The sequence below is a fragment of the Petaurus breviceps genome, unplaced genomic scaffold (assembly GCF_028583685.1).
Source record: "Petaurus breviceps papuanus isolate PSGF00001 unplaced genomic scaffold, PetGlider_PUasm1.0 90778, whole genome shotgun sequence".
NCBI classification, from domain to species: domain Eukaryota; kingdom Metazoa; phylum Chordata; class Mammalia; order Diprotodontia; family Petauridae; genus Petaurus; species Petaurus breviceps.
This window is the reverse complement of record NW_027187343.1, coordinates 2,131,523-2,141,162: the sequence shown is the minus strand read 5'-3', so window position 1 is coordinate 2,141,162 and position 9,640 is coordinate 2,131,523. Positions and strand designations below refer to the sequence as shown.

General features: G+C 42.0%; 1 pseudogene; it reads left to right on the top strand.

Moving 5' to 3' along the window:
- The first annotated feature begins 6,159 nt into the window (after window positions 1-6,159).
- On the top strand, window positions 6,160-9,276 carry LOC138147013 (large ribosomal subunit protein uL1 pseudogene; annotated as a pseudogene).
- The last annotated feature ends 364 nt before the right edge of the window (window positions 9,277-9,640 follow it).

Genomic DNA, 9,640 nt, shown 5'->3' with positions numbered 1-9,640 from the left:
TGCCATTTATAAAGCCTAGGCAGGGTTGTTTGGTGAAGCATGTCCCAGTCACTTCCTTGGCACTTAACCTCTGCCTTCCTCGGTTTCCTCAAATGTAAAATGGAGGTATTAACAGCACCTACCCCCCAGGATTGTTGTAAGGATTGAATGAGATAATAATTGTAAAGGGCTTAGCACAGTGCCTGGCTCATAATAGGTGCTTATATAAATGCTAGCTATTATTATTATTTATTTTTATTATTATTACCCTGGGGAAGGGATGAATCCCTCTGCTCAAGTTTTACTCTGTCAAGCTTCAGTTTCAGAGTTTGTTTTCTTGTCTACCACACCCTTTCATACACCACAGAAAGTCCCACAGTATCAGGGATGTACTGACCCTCAGGAAGAGGACAAATGCCTCATTCACATTCCTAAGTTTAGGACTTGCTAGAGCCTTTTAAGGTCACAAACCATCGCCAAGGGTACTTTTTATGGCTGTTCAGAATTTTCCAAAGGGTGCAAGGATGTGTATAAAAGGACCCCTGTCTAGAGACTGCCTTCCCTTGATTTCATCATCAGTTTGTTTCTGGCACATGGTGCCTATTGCTACTCTTTTGACCGCTTGACTGATGCCTGTGGCTTATCTTTAGCTTCACTGCCTACATTCTTCCAAGGACACAGAATGTTATAGGACAGGGACCAGAAGATTTAGTTGTTTGTATGGACTTAATGGATTTCAGATAAAAGACTTAAAATCAGAAGGTTTAATCTTGAATCCTGGTTCTGCCAGTGAAACCTGAGTGACCTTGGACAAGTCACTTTTACTAATATGGGGTTTAGATGCATTGATTTCTATGAATCTATAAGACTGGCACTTTAAAGCACACCTGACAGCATTAGAAAATTGAGTCAAGAAACACCTGGCCGTGTAACCTTGAGCAAGTTACTTAACCCCAATTGCTTAGGGGCGGCCAGGTGGCTCAGCAAGTAAGAGCACTGGTTCTAGTGTTGTGAGGACCTGGGGATCAAATCCAGGCTCAGATACTTAGCACCACACCCAGAATAACTGGCCGTGTAACCTTGAGCAAGTTACTTAACCCCAATTGCTTAAAAAAAAGAAAATTGAGTCAATACCAGGTTGGTGGTGAACAGAAAGGAAAGAGATTAAATTTATTTTCACCCATGGTATGATATCATTCCTGAGTTTCTGCGTCTATTAAATTGTGAGCTCCTTGAGGGCAGGAATCATCCTTTCTTTCTTTTTGTATCCCTTGCACTTGACACAGTGCCTGGCACATTTTTTGTTGTTGTTCAATCATTTTTCAGTCATATCTGATTCTTTGTGACCTCATTTAGGGTTTTCTTGGCAAGGATACAGAAGTGGTTTGCCATTTCCTTCTCCAGGTAATTTTACAGCTGAGGAAACTGAAGCAAAAAGGTTTAAGTGACTTGCCCAGGATCACACATCTAGTAAGTGTCTGAGGCTAAATTTGAACTCAGGTCTTCCTGACCCTAGGCCGGACATTCTCTTTCTTGTACCACCTAGCTGCCCCTGCCTGGTACTAAGTAGGTGCTTAATAAATGCTTATTAAATTAGTGAAAAAGAAAAAAACCCCACAAATGAAGAGAAATAAGGAACAGAGTAGGTTTGACTTATAAAAATATTCCTGCTCTATGAAGAAGCAGTGTGATATGAACTGGGGGTGGGGCCAATGGACCTGGGCTCTAGTTCTGACTTTGCCACTCATGTGACTATCTTTTTGCATCTCAGTTTCTCCTTCTGCATGTAATCCATGGCTCAAAACTACAGTTCTAAGCTCATACTACCTGGGTTTAATTTCTGGGGGACTTCTTAATAACAACTCAGTGGCTCAGCATCTACCCAGGGTTTATGCTCTGGGGACATTTGAATTTGACATGGAACATCAAATAGGTTTGTTAAAATTTATGTAAGGTATATGCTAACCCCTTTAGTAAAGAAATAGTTATATTCTACCTTTGGTGAGTGCCCTTTCCTCTCTCCCTCCCTATAGAAAGTCAGTCATAGCATCTGCAAAACAACTTCATATCCCCTTGTAGATAAAAATTCATTAGCATGGCTGAAGATGAGGACCTAATTGAAGAATAGTGTAAGCTTTTTCTACTTGTCTGCTTCCCTCTGGAGTTTATCATAAATTTATACCTAGAAGGGACCTAAGATTAGTCTTGTCCAATCCCCTGGGTTTGGGGTCAACTCTAAGTCTAAACCCCCAGAAGAAAAGAAACTGGACACATTGCTATGTTCACATACTAGGGCTGCATTGCATCTCAGTTCACAGTTCTATAGACTCGGCAGGCAACCTGCAAGGCACCACCAGATTATTGTGGTTCCTGTGGCTTAATTTAGGGAGTCCTCACTGCTCACTTAACAGCTGCTGTTTCTGTCTGTTGCTGCCAGCTCATATTCCTTTTCATCACTATATCCCAGAATCCCCTTCTGGCCTCCCTGTGTCTCTTCTTCCACAAAATCTTCTTCTTACTATTCCAATTGCACACATATCCAGATTTCCTTTTGTCCTATGTTAAGGAGAGAAGGGATTGACAGAATCACCTCTTAGGAAGGAGGGACAGATTTTCTTTCCCTTTGTAAAATAAGAGGATTTTGAGCTTTAATAATCTGTAAATAAGTAACTTTTCCTTAGGAGAACAGGGGCTTCCTTAGGCTCTAAGAACCTCCCTTCCTTTGGTTCACCCTGCTTGAATCACTTCTGGGATGTTTCTAAGTAAAATGAGGATTGAGAGCTAGAATTATTCTAACCTAATTTCCCACTTTGGCTCTAATTCAGTCTTACCTTCTTCCATCCAATGACCACAGAATACTTTAGATAAAGAAAAATATAACAGTTGGGCACTTAGCATTTGTATGGTGCCTAATATTTTTCCTAGAGCTTCCCACAGGATTTTTTTTCTAGGTCAATTAAACAAATATCTAATTAGTGCTTCCTATCTGTAAGGCACTACTTCTAGATGTTGCTAGATGTACAAAGACACATTTACAAGGACTGTCAAGCAGATATTAGTATCCCCATTTTGTGGGAAAGAAGCAATGGTAACAAGCAGACCCCTTCTCTCATTGGTGAGTTCATTCCTGACCCCTACCTTGAGGAAGGGCCCAGGTCAGCTATCCTTTCTCTTCTGGCTCTGCTTCTGACTCCCCAGATTTCAGGACCATGACACAGTGGTTAGCTCCCCTCCTACTGTAATGCTCTCTATTATAGTTTGCTCCTTGAGGGCAGACTGTCTTTTTGTTTGTTTTCTTCCTCTGCACTTGGCACACAGCCAGGGCTGGCACACAGTAATAACTTAATAAATGCTTGTTGACCTGACTTGACAAAATGGTGGTGCTGATTTATGGCAAATCCTCAACTAGAACCCAGGTTTCATGCTGCCTTCCTGGTATTTTTAGCAAAAAAACATTTTGTCTAATTAGACTAGTTCATTTGAACTAGGTAGGTCCAACTACATGTCAGTGACAGTACTGGATCAATTAATTATTGCAGATAAAAAAGGATGTAATTAATTGTATAATTGAAGTCATTCGGCTTTTGTCAGCCTATGGATTTCCCACCACTTAGCCTGTTATTGAAAAACTTGATCAGTTGGGCATTACCAGGCTCTTTCTGACACAAATGGACCTGCCCTGGAATTTAAAGTCTTAGAGTTGTAGTGTGTGTGTGTGTGTGTGTGTGTGTGTTGGGGGGGAAGTACTGAGATGTTGACTTGTCCAGATTCACATGAACTGTATATATCAGAAGCAGGACTTTCACCCAGAAGTTCCTGACTCCCATCAGAATCACTGACTTTAGGCTGTAGCTGTGTCTGAACTACAGACCAAATAGTTCATGTCTTTTGGGGAGTTTTCATTGTGGTTTAAACTGAGTTTTAATAGACATCTTTTAATATGACGATACATAGCAGACAAAACAGACATTGGGTAAAAAGCTGAATAGGACAGATTACTACTCCCTTTCATTGTCTGGGAAAATTCTCTCACACTTCCTCCCAAGACTTAGGAAAGATGAGAGTCTTCTTCCCCAACCCCAAATCCTTCATATAAACCTAATAAATACTAAAACCAACCAATGTTATATAAATTGCAACATATTCTAGGCATGGGATTTAGAACTGGAAGGAACTTTCAATAGTTCAATCCCCTTTATTCAGGATAAACTACCAAATTTGCAGCTAGGTGGTGCAAAACATAGAAAGCTGGACCTGGAGTCAGGAAGACCCAAATTTAAATCCAGCCTCATATACTTAATGGATGAGTAACCCTGGGCAAGTCACTTGCTTAATCCCTTCCTGCCTCAGTTTCTTCAACTGTAAAATGGTGATAATGATATCTTCTAGGGTCATCAAATCACATGAGATATTTGTAAAGTGCCTGGCACATAGTAGGTGCTTGTTTATACACAATTAGCAGGTTAGCAAGTGTTAAGACTCAAACCCCAGACCCTTTACCTCTAAATCTAGAACTCATCCTATTCTACCATGCTACTATAATTTGGGCAGGGCAGGGGATGGGGAAGGATAGAGGTAAAAATATGACAAGAAAACGTCTGAGTACATTGTTCCCAACTTATAGGATAATTCAGCATGTAGTCACCCAATTCTCATTTGGAGAAACTGACTGCAGTGAAAAGTGTAAGCACAACACTCAGGGAAAGTGTGGTTTAGTGGGTAGAGTGATGGAAGTCTTTCCTGATCCACCTTAGTGCTGGTGCCTTCCCTCTGTGGATTATCTCCAATTTCTCCCATACAGCGACTGTTTGTACATAGTTGTTTTCCTGTTGTCTCCCCTATTAGATTGTAAACTCCTTGAGGGCAGGGACTGTCTTTTGGCTTTCTTTGTATCCCTAGTGTTTAGCACAGTGCCCGGCATGTTAGCAGGACCTTAATAAATGCTTATTGGCTGACTACCATAGTAACTAGCTGTATGTGAGAATACCCAGTCACCGCTTCTCTAAGCCTATGCTGGTGCAGCTAAGTGTCTGGGTGGGTGGAGCACTGGGCCTGGAGTCAAAAAACAGAATGACCTGAGTTCACATCTGCCTTCAGACACTTATTAGCTGTGTGACCCTGGGCAAGTCACAACCTCTGTTTACCTTAATCTGTTGGAGAGGGAAAGGGCAAACCACTCTAATGCTTTTGCCAAGAAAGTCTCATGGACAGTATGGTCTATGGGGTCACAAAGAGTTAGACACTGTGGAACAACAAGGAGCCTCTGCTCCCGGGTTTGTAAAATGAAGGTGATGATATCTTTAGAGCAGGGGTTCTTAACCTGGAGTCTGCTTACTTGTGCATATCTGGTAATGTTATACATAAATTTATTAATATATAAAACATATAAAGTTGTCCCATTTGTATATGTACTTTTATATTATTAATATATCATATTATTTATTATGTATTTCTCTATAAATGTGACTTTATTTCAATATTGGTTTCCTCTATAATCCTGTATGTATTTTATTTAATGTATTTAAAAAACATCATTCTGAGAAGGGGTCTATATAGACTTCATCAACTACCAAAGTTGGGGAGGGGCCCATGAATTAAAAAAAAAAAAAGATAATACCCTTATTGTAGGAAGAGGACTCTGTCTCAGGGTCCCTTCTAATACAGAGTAGCTGCAAAATCTGCCACGGTGAAGAGAATTTTCTCTTCGAGAGTTTCCTATGCCAATGAAATCACAGGTCTGGGTGGAAAAAGAACAATAATCCTGTAGATATCTCCTGCAGATATGATAAAACTCAAATGATAGGAGGCATGCAAAGCAGTTTGCAAACCTATGCAAAAAGCTCTCAGCAAAGCGCCATGGAAATGCCGGTTATTATTATTAAGATATTCAAGAAAAACCTCTAACGGGAAACTGAACTAGTCTCAAATAGTTCTGTTTATAGGAAGACTCGGAAGTTTTCATAAATGTGGGATGTTCGCACAAAATGCGTGTGCGTGTGTGTGTGTGTGTGTACACGCGCGCGCTCGAGCTCGCTCCACGAGCTGTGGCGGAGAGCGCAGTTGGGCTGCAGCTGGTGTTGACTGTGTGGAAGCCCTGAGTCACTCCCTGATTAGCCGCCCTGACATCATGTTTCATTGTCCTTTCTTCCTTTCCAGGTTTTCTTTTTTGTCCCCGGCCTATCCCCACCCGCCTGGGAGTCCGGGGTGTAAAAATCGAGAGGCAATCCTGTTCTACTGGGATGGCCCCGGGGCTTCCTGAACAAAGGCATCCAGATGGAGCACAAAAGAGGGACCGAGGGATCAGTGGGTGCTGGGCAACCCACTTTCAGGGCTGAGACTGAGCGGGACCCGCTCTGCAGCAAAGAGGAAGGGGGCGGGGCGGAGCTGGGCCACTGCAGTACCGGGAAGGAGGGGGCAGGGGAACTATTGGTGGGGGAGGGGAGCCAGGGCGGGGCGGGAGTGGGGGGAACCTGGGTGGGGCCCGGGGACACGTTTTCCTGGGCTGGACTGGCCGAAGCTCTCCCATGTCTTTGCTGTACCACGGGTATCTGCGAGAGCCGTGGAAGCAAAAATTCCTTTATGTGTTTTGAACTGAATGCCTTTAATATTCATTTAAGTACTATCGTAGGAGGGTGTATTGAGTAGTTATATATGCTGAATGTCCCCAAAGTCTTAGTGCAGTTTTAAGCTTTAATGTAATACAATATTCTTACATTACAGTACATTATATTAATTACATAATATTTTATGTAATGTAATATTCTATTTGAGACAGTCTCATCTGTAAAATGGGGATAATAGCCCCTACTTCCGTGGACTGTTGTGAGGATGAAATGAGATATTCACTGTAAAGCCCTTAGTCCAGTGCCTGGCATATAGTAGGCACTATATAAATGTTAGCTACATGCACACTACGAGACAACTTGGGAGGTGGGGTGGGAGAGGAGGCTTTCAGTGGAAGGCCCCTTCCATCTCGGAACTGATGATCTATGATCCTAAGCAAATGTGGCAGCCTTTCATAAGGCTCAGATGTTCGTTTGTATACATATGCTTCGCTTTTTACCTAGAGGCAGCACCGGGTTTGACAGAGAATTGGTGGGACAAGGTGGGTTCAAGTTCAGCATCTGATACATAGTATCTGGGCAGATTGCTTCATCTCAGGAAACTCTCTGATTATAAGACTCAGATCTCAATTAATAAAAAGAGTCCCCCCTGGGGCTCTTGCCACAAATTAAGTCATTGGACTGGTTTAAAAAAATACAGCTTTCTGAAAAGAAATGAATTCCCTGTAAATGTATGCTCCATATGGGCACGTTTATGTGACATCCAGTAGAATATAAGCTCATTGAGGGCACAGACTGTTTATTTTTTGTTTCTCTTTGCATCCCTGATGCCCAGGAACTTACTGGCACATAGCAGGTGCTTAATGAATGTTTGCTCAATATGTACAGGTGAGAGGCAGACGGGCGTAGTTGGTAGATAACCAGCCTCATACCCAGACAGACCCGAGTTCAAGCCTTGCTTCCAACACATACTGACTATATGAATCTGGGCATATAGTCTGATCCCCCTTAGTGCTGGTCTGGATAACTCTCTAGAACTACAAATTACAGAAAGGGGTTGACCTTCCTTGTTGAAGGAGTTTCCTCACCTGGTAATCTCCTATACAAATTAAATTACAAGTCTGGTCAATATGCTTTTGTGTGTGTGTTTGTGTGTGCGAGAGAGAGTGCAATTGGGAGTTAAGTGACTTGCCCAAGGTCACACAGCTAGTAAGTGTTAAGTGTCTGAGGCTGGATTTGAACTCAGGTCCTCTTGATTCCAGGGCCAGGGCTCTATTCACTGCACCACTTAGCCACCCCCAACAATAATATTTTTTAAACAGTTGAAAGAAATGCTAACTTTCAATTGGAGGTTATTGAAAATTAAATTGTAATTCCCCCCCCATCTAAGTTCATTCAGTTATTCAGTCATTTTTCAGTCATGTCTGACTCGTCATGATCCTATTTAAGGTTTTCTTGGCAAAATACTGGTTTGCCATTTCTTTCTCCAGATCATTTTACAGATGAGGAAACTGAGGCAAGCAGGGTTAAGTGACTTGTCCAGGGTCACACAGCTAGTAAGTGCCTGAGGCTGGATTTGAACTCAGGAAGATGAGTCTTCCTGACTCCAGGCCTGGCATTCTATCCACTGTGCCACTTAGCTCTTCATGGACCCACTTTAATCTGTCCATGCATCCCAGGTTCAGAACCCATACTCAGATCATTTTAACGTTCTGTGGGTACTAGTATAGCACTCTGGCTATCCTGTTATTTTTCACTTTAGCTATCCTATTAGCCCTTTTCTATCATACAAATCCTATATGATGTGTTTGACCCCATTTTGGGCCAGTAAGTTTCCACTGATCACATGCTGCAGCTTCCTTATGCTCACTACCTCCATTGTCATTTGGTTCACCAAAACATTCTATTCTTTGATGATCCTGGTGCTCTTAGAGTGGGGGGCTCTTATATATAATAGCTAGCATTTAAATAGTTTTCGTTTTTTCCCAGCTTGTGACCAGTGAGCAAAGTCTCTCGTGACACACTATGAAGCTGTGCGGGCAGTCCTGCATGGAGCCCAGCGCAAACAAAGAAAGTTTTTGGAAACTGTGGAGCTGCAGATCAGTCTGAAGAACTATGATCCCCAAAAGGACAAACGTTTCTCTGGCACCATCAGGCTCAAATCCACATCTCGACCTAAATTTTCTGTATGTGTACTGGGAGACCAGCAGCATTGTGATGAAACCAAGGCTGTAGAAATACCCCACATGGACATCGAAGCCCTGAAGAAGTTGAATAAGAACAAGAAATTGGTCAAGAAACTGGCTAAAAAGTATGATGCTTTTTTGGCCTCTGAGTCCTTGATCAAGCAAATTCCTCGAATCCTGGGCCTTGGTCTGAACAAAGCCGGCAAGTTTCCATCTTTGCTCATTCACAATGAGAACATGGTGCAAAGGTTGATGAAGTTAAATCTACCATCAAGTTCCAGATGAAGAAGGTGCTGTGTCCGGCGGTGGCTGTTGGCCATGTGAAGATGACAGACGATGAGCTTGTCTACACCATCCATTTGGCTGTCAATTTCCTGGTTTCTCTGCTGAAGAAAAACTGGCAAAATGGGAGAGCATTGTATATCATGAGCACCATGGGCAAGTCCCAGCAGCTGTATTAAATCAACATGGTGTTAATAAATGATGGAAACTGCTAATCAAAACAAAACAAAACTAAGTAAATAAATAGTTTTCAGGTTTGCAAAGTACTTTACATATGTGTGTGTGTGTGTGTGTCTCGTTTGAGCCTTCCTACAACCCTGGAAATAAGTCATATTAATACCCCCATTTTTCAGATGAGGAAACAGGAAGATCAGAAAAGTTATGTGACTCAGGGTTACCCAGCTAGTATCTGATATGAGATTTGAATTCAGGACATCCTGCTTCTAAGCTCAGTATTTAATCCACCATGCTTAGCTGCCTATATTTGGTGTGCAAGTTGATATTTTGATATTCAACAGTCCTGATATATTATTTAATTAGACTTACAATTGGTTCTAGGCCAAGATCACATAATAGGAAGCCTGGTCTGGGAAGGTCTGTTCTCCTATTTAGGCATACAGTTCCCTTCAC